The sequence below is a fragment of the Neovison vison genome, chromosome X, assembly GCF_020171115.1.
Source record: "Neovison vison isolate M4711 chromosome X, ASM_NN_V1, whole genome shotgun sequence".
NCBI classification, from domain to species: Eukaryota; Metazoa; Chordata; class Mammalia; order Carnivora; family Mustelidae; genus Neogale; species Neogale vison.
The window spans coordinates 37,337,478-37,352,758 of NC_058105.1; the positions used below are offsets into that span (position 1 = coordinate 37,337,478).

A 15,281-nucleotide genomic window follows, 5' to 3' on the forward strand; every position below is an offset into this window, starting at 1 on the left:
AACATTCACAGTGTTGTGCAATCATCTCCACTAATGTAGTTCCTGAAGTTTTTCACCACCCCAAAAGGAAACACTGTAAACTGTCAGTATCCCCTCCCTCCAGCAGCCCCTGCTTACCACTAATCTGCTTTCTGTTTCTATGGATCCACCCTCTTCTGGACTTTTCATGGAAATGGAATCATATGGTGTAGGGCCTTTTGCATTTGGCTGCTTTCATTCAGCATAATGTTTTTAAGATTTAGTCATGATGTAGCATGTATGGGTACCTCATTCTTTTTTCTTCTTTTTTTGGGCTGCGTAATATTCCAGTGTGTGGATCTGCCACAGTTTGTTTATTCATTCAGCAGCTCACAGGCATTTGGGTTGCTTCCACCATTTGGCCATTGGTAATAGCGTTGCTGTGAACATCACTCCACAGGTTTTTCTGTGGCATAAGTTTTTAGATATTTGGGGCATATACCCAGGAGTGGGATTTCTGAGTCATGTGGAAATTATGCATGTAACTGACTGAGGAATCTTGTCCCGAGTTTAGAGCCACCCCGTTGTCTTTTGGTTCATCTCTTTGAGTAACTGCTGATGGCCGTCCTCATAGCTATTGAGTGAGGCTCGTGCCATCTGTGTCTGATCTCCATTGTTCTCTCTTCTCTCTCTTTTTAAAAAGATTTTATTGATTTATTTGAGAGTGTGCATGCATGGGGGAAGGGTGGAGGGATAGGGAGAAACAGGTTCCCAACAGTGTGGGGTGCCCCACTCAGGGCTTGATCCCAGGACCCTGGGATCACAACCTGAGCCCAAGGCAGACCCTTGACCGACTGAGCCACCCAGGTGCCCCTCTCTCTTCACTTTTGTTCTTTTCTGAATTCTCTATTTACCTCTCCCTTCGATTTTATTGAAAAGGGTCAGTTCCTTTTAAACAATAAAGTTCATGGCCAGCTATCATGCTCTTTCTCCTTAACTGCAGCTATGATGATGATAGTGTGCAAGGTGAGCAGTGGGGGGCCATCTCCTTGCCCCTCAAAATTGATGCATTTTCAAAAAACTCTTTCTGGCTCCAGAGCTATCCAAAACACTGAGGATTCTAGAACATTGGCCTCCAGATAGCAGGAGTTGTACTTTATTATTTTATTGTTCGTATTCTCACACCAGCTGTTAAGAGTTATCCATAGAAATATTCACTGTGGATCACTAGCCCCTCCATGTCTATACTGTCTGCTCTCTTACATCTTAGACCCTTTCACTATCTTTCATGCTTTATTTCTATTATTCTCCACGTACATTTGGTCCTTCAACACTCAACAGTATGGCTTCTGGGTGGCTCAGTCAGTTAAGCACCCAACTTTTGATTTCAGCTCAGGTCATGATCTCAGGGTCGTGAGATTGAGCCCCAAACTGGGCTCTGCGCTTATGCAGAGTCTGTCTGTCCATCTCCTTCTGCTCCTCTCCCCACTCCCATGCTCTATGTCTCTCTTTTTCTCTCAAATAAATAAATATATAAATAAATAGAAAAAGAATGTGATTTCCTGTTAGCATGTAAGAACAAGACTTTTAGGAAAACTATGCCTTTGCTTCATGATAGGGTAGAACCCTTCTATTTTTTTTTCAATGGACATTAAGCAATGCTGGCCCCACATAAAGGTAAAGAAGGTGACACTTCATCGAGGGATACCAAGAAGCCCCACTGTCCCAAATAAATTTTCATTTATTTTCTATATTAAAGAAACATCCACCATTGGAACTCCTGGGTGGCTCAGTTTGTTAAGCATCTGCCTTTGGCTCAGGTCATGATTCTAGGGTCCTGGGATCGAGCCTGCATCGGGCTCCTCCTGCTTGGCAGAGAATCTGCTTCTCCCCTTCCTTCCTACTCATGCTGTCTCTCACTATGTCTGTTTCTCTCAAGAAAGAAAGAAAGAAAGAAAGAAAGAAAGAAAGAAAGAAAGAAAAGAAAAGAAAAAAGAAGAAGAAAGAAACCTCCATGATTATAATCACTCCTATGGATTAAAGTAGTGTTTTCCAAAGTTTGTTGCAAAGAACACTGTTTAATGGGATGATAATAGAGTTTACTAAGGAAAACATTGATATAGGCAGATAAGTGAGAGTTCATGAATGAGGGAAAGTTAAATAGCTTGCTTGTAATGCAGGACTTCTCAGAACCTTTAATATGTTAATATATATTATGACTCTATAAGACAGGTGTATGGGCTGCAATATTTTTCAAACTCATTCAACTTTATTTCTGTAAGGCACTTTGAAGGGTTAGTGTTTTTTAGTATATGTTTTAAGAAGTTTTGGATTATGCCATTTAGTTTACAGAAGGTATTTATATTCTAGCAATAAGTTATTAGTATATAGAGTATCTCAGTTTGGAGTTCATTAAAGGTATCAAACCCGTTTAGAACAAGACCCCAAGCTAGTGTTACTCAAACTTTTGTGTAAAGGATGGGAGATTTGATAAAATACAGATTCCCAGGCCTTACACTAAAAATTCTGATTCAGTTGGTATTCTGCACTTTAAACAAGCACCTTAGTTCATTCTGATGCAGATGGAATAGGGACTGCCCTTAGGTCCCAGGGAAGGTCTTGATAAAGGAGATCAAGAGCACTGCCTACAGAGAGCAGTGCTGGGCAAGATCTTGGAAGAGAGTACTCTATGCATAAGCACAGGGCCAGGAGCAATACAACATAGTCTTTGATAATGGGGAGCATGAGTACCCCAGAAATGTACTTTGTCTGCATGACACTTTCCCACAACCAGTCCTAAAGTTACATGTGCATACTGTTCCGTCTGGCCAGCCCCCCTGCTTTTCCAGAGCTCCCACCTAAAGCCTTCCTCTTCTGCAGCCTTCCACATTCAGAGCCCCTGGCTCTTCTGTCCAGAAAGAAGGACCCTCCGTAGGGAGCTACCCCCCCCCACCCCACCCATTGTCCATGACTTGTTGTTGGCAAGAAATGAATGGCATTTCTCGGAATTAGCCCAGGAATTTCTGCTGATAAACAAATGAAACTCTCAAAGGGAAAAGCAATCAACATAGTTTGAAATAAAATCAGTGTTTTCAAGCTTAGTCTGTTTTCAACTTCGTTCGAAATCAGAGTCACATCCGGGGTATTTTAAGGGAAGGCTTAGGGAAATACCCTTTAGTGAGCCCTCTTCCTGGTGGCAGGACTGCCTTCTTAAACCAGAGCATGCTTTCTGAGTGATTATTACTTCAATCTCCTGTCACCTGCAATTCCAAGTCCTGTCTGGCCAGTGCAGCGACAGCCTCTGCCTCTCCTTCCCCACTTCCTTGCCAAGTTGCCTGACACCAAAAATGCTATCATTGTTACAGCTTCATCTTCTTAATTTTTAAAGTTTTTTATTTAAGTTTAATTTATGTATTTTAGAGAGAGAGAGAAAGAGGTGGGGAGGGACAGAGGGGGAGAGAGAGAGATTCTTAAGCAGGCCGCAAGCCCAGTGTGGAGCCTGACGTGGGGTTCGAACTCACAACCCTAAGATCACGATCTGAGCTGAATTCAAGAGTCAGATGCTTAATGGCCTGAATCACCCAGGCGCCCCGTTTCATCTTCTTAATTCAGGCTTTGATCCCTGCTAAGTTTTTCAGTCTTTGAAAGTGGTGACTTAACTCTTACTAACCTTTTCAACTTCATCTGCACAGAGGAACTAGAGGGCAGAATTTGATGGTAAAGAGTGGGGGAGGGTTGGGAGGAGATTCCCAAGGCCACTAGCCTAGGCACCCAGAGGAATTTTGGGGTGTGGAGGTCGAAGCGGGAGGCTAAAGAATCAGCCTCTATGTTTTCCACAGTCCCGTGGGATGCCAAGCCTCTCTGTAATATGAAGGATAAATTCTTTATTTGTGGCAGAGGACACAGTAGTTTCTAGGATGAGTTGCCAGCTCTCAACTTTGGGGTTGTTAATGTAAAACCAATATGTTCTAGAAGTAACCAAATATCCTTGCTATCTGTTACCTAGAGCCAAAGGGTTTCACTCCAGGGTTTTGGATGCAAAATAACTATAACCCAGAAGGTTTACCAGATTATTTGCAGCCACTAAGATAAATAACAGTCTTTATAGGAATGATTTTCATCTGATTTTTGTATTTAAAGTTTTACACCGTCAGCTATTCCCTAAAAGTGATTTTAGAAACTGGCAGACTTAGGGTGTCAGTTATTGAAATCCATTCCAAAATCCACCTCTCACAGGACTCCATTTTTGGCCATCAAAGCAGGCTATTGTATAAATGTCTTGATGTGTCGTTTCTTGTATTTGCCACCTATATGCTGAGACCCAGAGAGTGGGAGGTGGTTCAGCAATGGATATGTGGCTGCTGAGACAGGTTTTTTGTTTTGTTTTGTTTTGTTTTTAGGGTTGTGCTCCCTGAACAAGAGAGAAACTATGAAGTATATGTACTGTGTCTTTAAAGAAAGGGATAAATAATGTTGTGGACAGGACAGGGTGGAAGAAGGTCGGTTAGATTTTTTTTTTAATTGGAGAGAAAGGGTAAAACATCAAACTTGGGAGTAGAGATTATTTTTAAAACATCAAGATAAGGTAAATGTCCCCTCAAGCCTGATTTTTCTTTCCTTTAGCAAATTCCTGCAGCTTTGATTTTATTTCACATTCCGAAGATCATGCCCTCAGGGACGTAAGGCCAAATCAGAGTCCACACTCACTTTTCTATGGTGTATTCCTTTATTCTAATAGGACAAAAATGGGGGTTGAGAAAGAGGAGCAGGGAAATTTGGCTTGCTTTCTTCCTAGCTTTTTCTTTATTTCCCTCTCTCTTCCCTGCTTCTCTCCCTCCTTCCCTTCTTTCCTTTCTTCTTTCTTAATGTCTTTTTATTTTTTTAAAAATTTATTGTAGCCTGGTTGACTCAGTCAGTTAAGTTAAGGTTGCCTGATTTTGGCTCAGGTCATGATCTCAGGGTCCTGGGATTGAGCCCTGTGTTGGGGTCTGCCTTTGCCCCCTCCCTTCCCCGCTCATGGTCTCAATTGCTATCTCTGTCTCTCTGTCTCTCTCTCTCAAATCTCTCTCTCTCTCTCAAATAAATAAATCTTTAAAAATTTTGTTGTAGTAAAATATACATAACAATTTACCATTTTAACCACTTCTTTAAGATTTATTTATTTTGGGGGCACCTGGGTGGCTCAGTGGGTTAAGCCTCTGCCTTCGGTTCAGGTCATGATCTCAGGGTCCTGGGATCGAGCCCCTCATCGGGCTCTCTGCTCAGCAGGGAGCCTGCTTCCCCCTCCCTCTCTCTGCCTGCCTCTCTGCCTACTTGTAATCTGTCCATAAATAAATTTAAAAAAAATATTTATTTATTTTTGAGAGAGAGAGAGAGAGAACAAGTAGGGGGAAGGGGCAGAGGAGGCAGACAGAGAGGGAGAATCTCAAGGAGACTCCCCTGCTGAGCACACAAAGTCAATTTGGGCCTTGATCTCAGGACCCTGAGATCATGACCTGAGCTGAAATCCAGAGTCGGACACTGAATCAACTGAGCCACCCAAGTCCCCCTACTATTTTAACCACTTTCAAGTGTACGGTTTTGTGGGATTATGTACATTTATGTTGCTATGCATCCATCATCCTATCCATCTCAGGGATGTTTCTGTCTTCCTGGATGGAAACTCTGTCGGCATGAAACCAATCTGCATTTCCCCCTCCCTCAGTCCCTGGCAACCATCATTCTCTTGTCTGTCTCTGTGAATTCAGCTGCTCCAGGTAGCTCCTGTAAGTGGAATCATACAGTGTATTTCCTCCTGGGATTGTCGCTTTTCACTTAGGGCAGTGTCTTCAGGGTCCATCCATATTGCGGTGTGTCTCCTTTTCCAAATGGGGAAGTAGGCTGAGAAGAAATTTCAGAAGTGGCTGGCGGTACAGAGGAGCAGCTGAAGTCAGGAGACAACCAAGAAGCATCCAGCAGATGTCAGTTTTCAGAGTACTTTTCCTCGGCTGAGGAAGACTCCAGAGACCACACAGTCTTGAGCAATGACAGCCATGACAAGCAGGAACTGGCGGTAATGACTCTGTGAATGCCTGGGGGTTTTGAAAGACAGAAGTATTCCTTATTAACGTTTCCTAGAGAACTTCAGAGCATGTTATCTGTTAGCAGCTGAAGACAGGCAATTTTTGTCATCTTTTGGAGAAATCCATAGGGGTAGAACTGTGTCCCTGTTTATCTTTATCTGGAGAATTGCCTTTCCAAAAGGATGTCCTCTGAGATTGCTCTCTGAGAGAAATCACGTCTGGAGCCATTCAGTATGATTTTATTAGAAAGATTATTAAAGGATCAGAGCATCAAACCTGAGAGGCAATGTTGGAGAAAAAGGGTAATTACTGAGCCCCATGAAAGAAAGACTGAAGGGACTTCAACAATCTTCTGAAAGAGAAATGGGTCCTAAGGATGCTGATCAGCTTTCTCCTTCTACCTCCAAAGGTGGGGAGTGGGCAGAAATGGGCTTTAGCATAGGAAAGTCAAGTCCCAAGAAGTACAGCTGACCATGGAACAATGAACTTGAACACGGGCTAGAGGTGCTGATGCCCCACAGTTGAAAATCTGTGTATAACTTTCGACTCCCTGCAAAACTGAACTACAAAGAGCTTACTGTTGACTGGAAGCCTTACTGAGAACAGAACAGGAAACTGATATATATTTGTGTGTCACATGTATTATATACTGTATTCTTGCAATACAGGAAGCCAGAGAAAAGAAAACATTTATTAAGAAAACCATAAGGGGACGCCTGAGTATTTCAGTTGGTTAAGCATCCGGCACTTGATCTCAGCTCGGGCCTTGATCTCAGGGATGTGAATTCAAGCCCCATGTTGGGCTCCATGCTGGGTGTGGAGTTTATTTCACAAAAAATCAAAAGGAAAAGAAAATGCATGTATGGTGCTCTACCATATTTATTAGAAAAATATCTGTGGATAAGTGGACCTCATAGTTTGAACCAGTGTTGTTCAAAGGTCAACTCTACTTCTAGGCATGGATAAGGGGAGCCTCCAGAAGTATTTTTTTGAAGATTTTATTTATTTATTCAAGAGAGAGAGCGCATAGCGAGAGAGTGGGAGCACAAGCAAGAAGGAGTTGCAGAGGGCAAGGGAGAAGCAGACTCCCTGCTTAGCAGGGAGCCCGATGTGGGGCTTGATCTCAGGGCCCCAGAATCATGACTGGAGGCGAAGGCAGGGCTCCAGGTGCCCCAGGAGCAGAAGTCTTTTAAAAGTCAACATAGAACAACTCAAGCTTAACATTGAGTAAAAGCCATACACATGTACATATACTAGTGCGTACAATGCATTTCGATTAATATGAAGTTCAAAACAGGGAAAATTAAACTATATTCCTTAAGGAGGTACATAAATGTGATAAAACTATCACCAACAACAAGGCAATGATTGTCCCAAAATTCAGGACTGTGGTTACTGCCAGTGGGGAGAGAACAGGCTTTCTAGTGTGTTCCCAATACTGTCTTTCTTGACCTGCATGGTAGTTACAAGGTTGTTTGCTTTATAAGCCACCAATTCAACTGTATACTTATGTTTTAGCAACAGAAGTTATATTTCCTAGCATCTTACATTTTTAAATGACATTACCATTTCACTTTCTTTTGGATGATTATGATTGGAGGCAAACAGTGACCCAAAAACCTTTAAGTGTTACAGTTAAGCATAGGATTGTGTTTACGCATATGACTGTTTGGGATCTGTGATTTTTGTTCCATTATGTACATTATTTTGATCTCCTTGGTGTTGGGTTTGGTTTCCTTTGGTCCGGTCCAGTCTTTTCTCCTCCCCCCACCCCCAAAGCAGTTCAGTACTGAAGCCTGGACAAAGAGTGTGCTCTCTGTCCTCTCGGTAGGCCCTTGGAATTAATCAGAGGGGATTGGCGGGCATTTGGGACTTTGTCTTCTGAACTGTGTAGTGTGGCGGTATGGAGGCATCTACATGAAGCCATCTGGCTTCAGGTCTGTGTCACTGACCAGAGAACCCATCTGGCTTTCAGAATCAAAACCATATTTGGGAAGGAGGAAGAGCTTTGGTTTTGTGGGGTCCACATTCCCTTTCCCCCACCCCATGAGGCTGTTTTGTGCTATCATGAGGGGAGGAAGGCACAGGGCCAGAAAGGAGATGGGGTCTTACCCTGCCTTTTCCCCAGTTCACTGTGGAACGTGCACAGGGGTGACTGACCTCTTGGTGCCCATTTACTTAACTTGTAAAATGAGAGTGACAATTTCTCCCTTCCACTAAGGTTCACATTGACAGTGAAGACAAAGTTGATGTGGGAGACTGCTTTGGAAAGTATAGAGAGCTGGGAGAGGTGCATGTATAAGCAAGGTGGTGTCTGGCAGGGAAAAGAAGGAATTTGAACCCCAGGTCCCCAGATTGTATCAGGAATAGGGAATGTGGGCAAAGCCTGAAACTCGGGCATTTTGGTACGTGTTCCCAGAGATCCCAGTGACAGCACTGGCATAAGCAGGCACTGACTGTATGTCTCCAGCCTTAGGGAAAAGTTGTGGGGAGTCTAAGGGAAATTGGTGATAGGTTTAATGAGTGTCCGGCAGAAGGTGTAAAATAAATGGCACCGTTTCTGCTATTTTTTTCAAAGATTTTATTTATTTGACAGAGAGAGAGATCACAAGTAGGCAGAGAGGCAGGCTGAGGCAGAGAGAGAGAGAGAGAGGGAAGCAGGCTCTGCACTAAGCAGAGAGCACGATGCGGGGCTCGATCCCAGGACCCTGAGACCATGACCCGAGCTGAAGGCAGAAGCTTAACCTACTGAGCCACAGGGGGTAGGGGCAGAGGGAGAGGCAGAGAATCTTCAAGCTCCAATGTAGGGCTTGATCCCAGGACCCCAGGATGGCAACCGAAACCCAAATCCAGAGTTGGCCTCTTAACCAACAGAGCAACCTAGGTGCCCCTCTGCTTTTCCTTTCTATTTCCTTCTGATTCTCTTTTCAGAGGTGCCCCGAGTGAGCGTGCTGCTTAGTAAAGCTGGTGTTCTAAAGGCAGAGTGGGCATTTAGCAGAAACATGGGGTCAGGCCCAGAATGCTTTGGGAGACAAGGTAACAATCCCTGGGCTGCCCTGAAAGCTTGACTAGGTTGTTTCTTTTTTGTTTGTTTTCCTTTTGGTTAGGCCTGACCTTGCCCCCTGCCTTCAGTTGTAAACTACATTGAGGAGGTTTCTTCGCTCTGTACTGTCTAGTGCTGATTAGGCTATCATAATTCTTGTTAGCAGGCCATGGGTGCTCCAGTCCCTACTCTTTTATGAATTCATGTTCTGGCTGGAGCACAGCATGACCTTATTGCAGGGGGCCTCTCAGACCACCAGGATCAGAGAAGAGAACTATTGCCATAGTGTCGCTTCCCAACCGAGGAGGATTAGTGCCTCCCTGCCCTTCTCCCAGAACTTTGGAAACCTTGGGGAACTATTTTGGTCATGACAGTGATTGGGGAATGTCCTTGGCATTTAGTAGGCAGGGACCAGGCATGCTAAATGCTCCACAGTGTGCCGGAACACAGTACAGCGGAGACATGTCCCATCTGAATTGCAGTGGTGACCCCATCGAGAAACACTGGACAGTAGCCTTATTCAGAGAAGCCCAGGGAAGGGAAACTCCTCCCAGTCAGAAGCTGGTGGTTTGTGTCCACTCACTCACTCACTTGTTCGTTCCTTTCACAAACGTTTACTGAATATAGGCTTTGGGCCAGGTCCCATGAATGGTGCTGAGGTTTCAGTCCCTGCCTCCGAGAACCCACAGGCTAGTTGAGGAGACAGGCCTACTGAGTTGCCTACAACACAATGTGATGAGTACTTGCGTGGAGGTGTGGACAGGGCTGGGTGGCAGAGAGGGGAGGAAGAGAGACACTCTCCAAGAGCCAGGAGGCGTGCTCCTCAGAGAGAAGTCAGTACTCAGGCTAAGTTCTGACAGACAAATGGAGGTCTTCCAGATGGAGGAAAAGGAAGGGAAGGGCATGTGTGAAGGCACATGTGGGACAGGGTCTGGAGTGGGTGTGGGCCGTGAGGAGGGAGGAGGCTTGAAAGGTCAGGTTGGTGGTGACCGAGTCTCCAAGGGCTTCGCATGTCTTCTAGTTAGACACCAGCCCACTGCAAGCATCAGGGGTAGATGAAGTTTGTCTCTAGTGTCCCCAGGCATCTTTTTGCACCCCCTTTCCTCTCTCTCTCAGTTCCCCACCTCTTCACATCTGTCCCCACCCCTCGGCTGTCATAGAGCTCAGAGAGTCACTAACACCTGAGGAGAACTAGGCTGAGTGACCCTTTCCAGGGGCACTCACCCTGCAGCAGCAGAGAGGCTCATACTTCTGTAAAATAACTCACGAGTCACAGAATTCCAGATGTCGGGGAGAGGCTTCTGGAAAGGACTTTGAAGAGGGAAGCCCTGAGGAGATAGTGCAGCGGGCCTTCACTCGGTGGACACACACTCGTGATGAATGTGAAAGCGCATGAGGAGCGTGTGTGAGCGGGTGAGATGATATGTGCGTGAGCAGGTGTGAGGGTCACAGTTCTCGAAGGACCCGCGCAAGGATTAAGTTCCTTAGCTCCGAGCTAGGCCCATAGCCCGCTCTCAACAAATGCCAGCTTCTTTTGTTAATTTTGAGTGCATGCAGGGCCGCACCGTTCAGTCTGGGGAGGGGAGCACATGCTGGCCAGGATGGAGACAAGGATTTGATGTGAACCTTAGTGGCTCTATCCAGCTGGTTTCAAAGTTGTGCCTTAGCTAGACTATGTCCTTGCCCCAGGCACCGGGTAATGTCTTAGGACAGGACTTCCCAAAATGTAAATTTTCTCGAGGGAAGCCATAGCGTTATTCTATGTATGTTTGGATTTACCTTCTTCATCTCCCCTCTTTGCACAGGCAGGTGGGAAACTGGCCTTTCACAGGTGGTACAGACTTGCCTTGGAGGCCCGGGGCCATGGTCTGTCCTCACATGTGCGAGCACAAACTGGAAGAACCACAGCACTTAGGGGCAGAGCCAGAGAGATGCATTAGAAAGAAATTAACTTGGGAGGGGCTGGATGAAGAAACAAAAGTCTTAGCTGGAGAAGGGAAACAGCAAAAGTGGGAAAAAAACTGAGACAGGATACATAAAGATCATCCAGCTGCCCCCAAACTGAACTTGCAATATTTTCTGTGTTCTCTTTTGAAGATGGGTTGGCTTGTCCAGCGTTCAGTGGAAATTTGTTGATTGTCACCGCGTTGGGCACAAGTTCAATGCAAGTGTGCCTTCAGCTATTTATTTGATTTTTTTTTAATTGCACCCTTTGCAGTTAAGACCGTTCCATTTTCTCCTGGCACCCCCGGTGCAGGGTGGGGGCGGGCAGCAAATCTGATTGTTAAAATAGCAGCTGTTCCCACTATCTGTGTGAGGACACTGTCCTCCCTGCCCCTCTTTCAGGGGAATGCGGCATGAGGTTGTTGGAAGAAATTTAAATTCTCCTCTCTCCACCAACAGAAGTGGAGGCTCCTCCTCTGAGTCAGAGGATTGCCGAAGAGCCCTCAATCTGCAAGCCTCCAAGCCGCCCAGCCCCCCACCTCCCCAACCATCCGCACTCACACACATGTGACCCTCACAACCACAGTCTCACTACCCTTACACTCATACCCACGCCCATCCCACGGGCCAGAGGATGACCCTGGGGAGCCCTCGTGCCTGTCTTGCTCTTCTTTTGTTTTGCTTTCCTTCATTTGCTTTGTTTTGATTTGAAATCAGTCTTAGGGATTACATGGGATAATTTTTTTTTTCATTTTATTAATAGTGCTGTGGAGGGAGCATGTAAGGACTTTATCTTCCACCCTGGCCAAATAATAAATACAAATAATAAATACAATTCTGATGGATCAATCAAACTGGTCCTTGTCAGGCTTTGCACCCCATCCCTCTTGGGCCCATAGCCCAGGGACCTCTAAAAGATGCACACATTGTTGAATTGTCTAGATTATTCATAGGTCTGTTTGAAAGGGAATTTTTCATGAAAGGGCTGGATGGCTATTAGCTTTCCTAAAGGCCCTGGGAAAAGATCAAAGGAGTGGAGTCAGGGGAGGAAGCGTGGAGCAGCTGAGTTCTCTGAGCAAGGCAATAATGGGGGCCAGAGCACAGCCCACCATCTGGAAATGACAGCCTCAGTCACAGCTAGATGGCCATGATGAGCCCAGGCCTAGAAGGTGCAGAGGGGAAGTCCTGTGTTCTCTGGTTATCTTTGCCTCAAAGTTGTCTATACTGGTGCTGTCCAGTAGAACTTGCTGCGATGATGGAACTTAGTCTCTATCTGCCCTGTCCAGGATGGCAGCCCATGTGGCCTTTGGGCTCTTGAAGTGTGACTGGTATGATTGAGGACCTGCATTGAAAATTTTCTTTAATGTCCATTAATTTTAAATGCACTCAGGCACACAGAATTAGTGCCTATTGTTGTGGATAGCATGGCTCTGTATCTTTCACTGGATACTTTCCTGTTGCACTGAATTTTAATTTTGTCCCTTCACCCATCAGCTCAGTGTCTTGCATTCAGGTCATAAACTTCTTGAGGACAACAATGATATACTCTACAACCACAGAAAATCATGTCTTGAACAGATTTTTTTTTGTCCTGTTCCTTCTGCTCACATTTGTCAAATGGAGAGATGGAGAAAGACTCTGTAATTTACCTGAAACCACAGCGTAGGTTCCAAGTAGGTGAGCCTGGAACCCAGGGCTCCCTGCTTCCTGGGCTGTGCTTCTGCCTCATCTCCCTTGCAGATGAGTTTCAAAAATAGGAAATATCCCTCTTCCTTTCCACTCTCTTCACTGTTGATGACAGAGATTAATGCCCTGATATTTGGACATCATTTGGACCCTGAGTCTATATTTCCTGATTTGCCAAGGCACAAGGCAGGCTCTGGACGAATCAAATGTTGATGGAACAAATTAATTCTCTAGGACATCCTGGTGTCTGTCCTTTTTCAAGTTGTATTTTCCAAGAAAAATCTGTTTCTCTCTCCTTCAGGGTGTTGGAGTCAGCTAGTGCTCATGCAGTCTTAGCCCAGGGAGGCGGGGCCTCTGCTCTGTGGACCTGGCCGTGGCCCATGCAGGTACTCCCTTATAGACCAGAGAACCTTTGGAACATGCCTAGCAGGCCGATGAAAATCCTGTAGCACTTGTGCTCTGGGACCCATCTGCTTTCCAAATTCGCTAGACCTGATGGTAACCAGGAACATCAGGCCCATAACTCTCTCCCTTCTCCACTTTTTTCTGGCAAAACACAATCACCTAGAACTCCAGGGACCATTAGCAGGACTTGGGAACTGTATCTTAACTGGTCACCTTAGAAACTGAGAGGAGAGAGCCAGTCCACAGTGCTGACTTCAGAATCGACGGCTACAAGGAGAAAGTTCAACTCATAGGTCCAAGAAGAGTGTGCATTTTCCTCTTTCTTTTCCTCTCTCTCTGTTTCCCACCCCAGGCCTTTGTCCCCAACCCAGAGCCAACCAACAATAACCCAGAAATAGCTGAATTGAAGCAAAACCTGTTAACAGCCACCAAAGGCTGAGTTGTGGCCAAGCAGCTGGTTCCTCCAGGCAGACGTGCCAAGAGCCAGGCTGAAGCAAGGAAGCAAATGGCCTGTGTCCCATCTGCAGGGGAATGGCCAGCCCGTTTGTTGGTACCCACTAATGAAGGAGCGATCTGGTATTGAGATAGAAGGCTTCCAAGGACCCGCCCAACCCTAAAATCTTAAGCCCAAGTATAGTCATTGGATGCCAAGGACACTGGAGAAAATCTTTGGAGCATGTAGAAGGGCCAAGCCAGTTGGAGTCCCTGCTAAGCCCATCCAGGATTCCTAGCATTCCAGTCACGCCATATACACCCCCACCCCCCCAGAGGGCAGCCAGTGGCCACGGCAGAGGCTAACATTCATCCAGCAGGCTGAGACCCTCATCAGACCCTCTGAGGGCCTGCTCCCCTGCATAGGGCCGGCCTGCTTGCTCTATGCTAAGTTCAGGGAGGTGGATGGACCGTACCACCCCGTTTAGCCTAAAAATCTCATTTGCCATGGAATCTCCAGGCAGTGAATCATTTTGAGCAAGCACTTAAGCAACTTTCCACTGAGTCATCCTGAGGACTGTCAGGTTCACTAATCCTGAAATATACTGTGTATATCCTTTGTTCAGATCCTGTCTTCTTCCTAATACTGAGAGAGAGGGGTTGGTAAACAACAGAGCTTTAAAGATGTGCTTACTGAAATTCATTGGTGGCAGGGCTCCCTCTGCCTGTCTCTGAAAAGACCTGAAGCACCGAGTCAGTCCTGCTAGGACCAACTCTTGATTGGTGTGTGCCCTTGGCTACAGAGCTACCAGGCGTGGGTACTCTTTACTCTGAGTGGCAGTGTGAAGGATTTCTTTTCCAGACACTCCACGGATCTCTTTCCAGTTGGCTTCTTCCAGACCAGGGATTAGGAATTTTCTTTTTTCTGTAAAGGTCCAGGGAGCAGATATTTTAGGCTTTGCAAGCCTCTGTTCCAACAACTCCATTGTTGTGTTGAAAGCAGCCATAGACAAGATGTCAATGAGCAGTCATGTCTGCATTCTAATAAAACTTTATTTATAGAAACAAACTGCAGGTCAGATTCAGCCCATGAACCCTCTTCTAGACATAACAGGCCGAGTCAAACTGGTAGGTAAGACATGTTAGGGTGTTTGACCATCACTTTGAGGAAGGGATGACTCTTCCCCCCAGTTCATTTTGCGGGAAGAGATGTTAAAAATTGTGGGAGTATATTTCATCTTTCCTATTTTGAATATGAAAGCCCATTCTTTGTCAAATATCCGACACCCTGTAACAATCAGAATAGGCTACATTATGATGGCGTCACTACCTACAATCTCAGTGGCTTCAAAGTGCATGTGCACCTCAGATTGGCACATATCTTTCTCATCTGGGGACCTGGGGCTGACCGAGCATTACCATCTGGAATTTAGTTCCAATGGCATGGGAAGGGAACATAGAAAATTTGGTCCTGGCTCTTAAAGACTTCTGCCCAGAAGTGACACAGATTATTTCTGCTCATGTGTCACTGGCTGGAGCAAGTCATACAGCCATGTTTTGACTTTCAGGGGACAGGGAAGCACAATGTTTTTTCATGTGTCTGAAAGGAGCAGAACAAGAATATTGATGAATAGCCCTAATAACTACCACACGTTCTTTTTATTTTATTTTATTTTATTTTATTTTTAATTTTTTTTTATTACCACACATTCTAAGAACTTTTTTTTTTTCAGGTTTCTTCTTCATATCCG

The 15,281-nt window shown here is 45.3% G+C and overlaps 1 protein-coding gene across 5 annotated transcripts in view; it reads left to right on the plus strand.

Moving 5' to 3' along the window:
• The window catches only part of CHRDL1 (chordin like 1), a 132,900-nt gene that overhangs the window by 48,533 nt on the left and 69,086 nt on the right, over positions 1 to 15,281 (plus strand). The window lies entirely within an intron of this gene.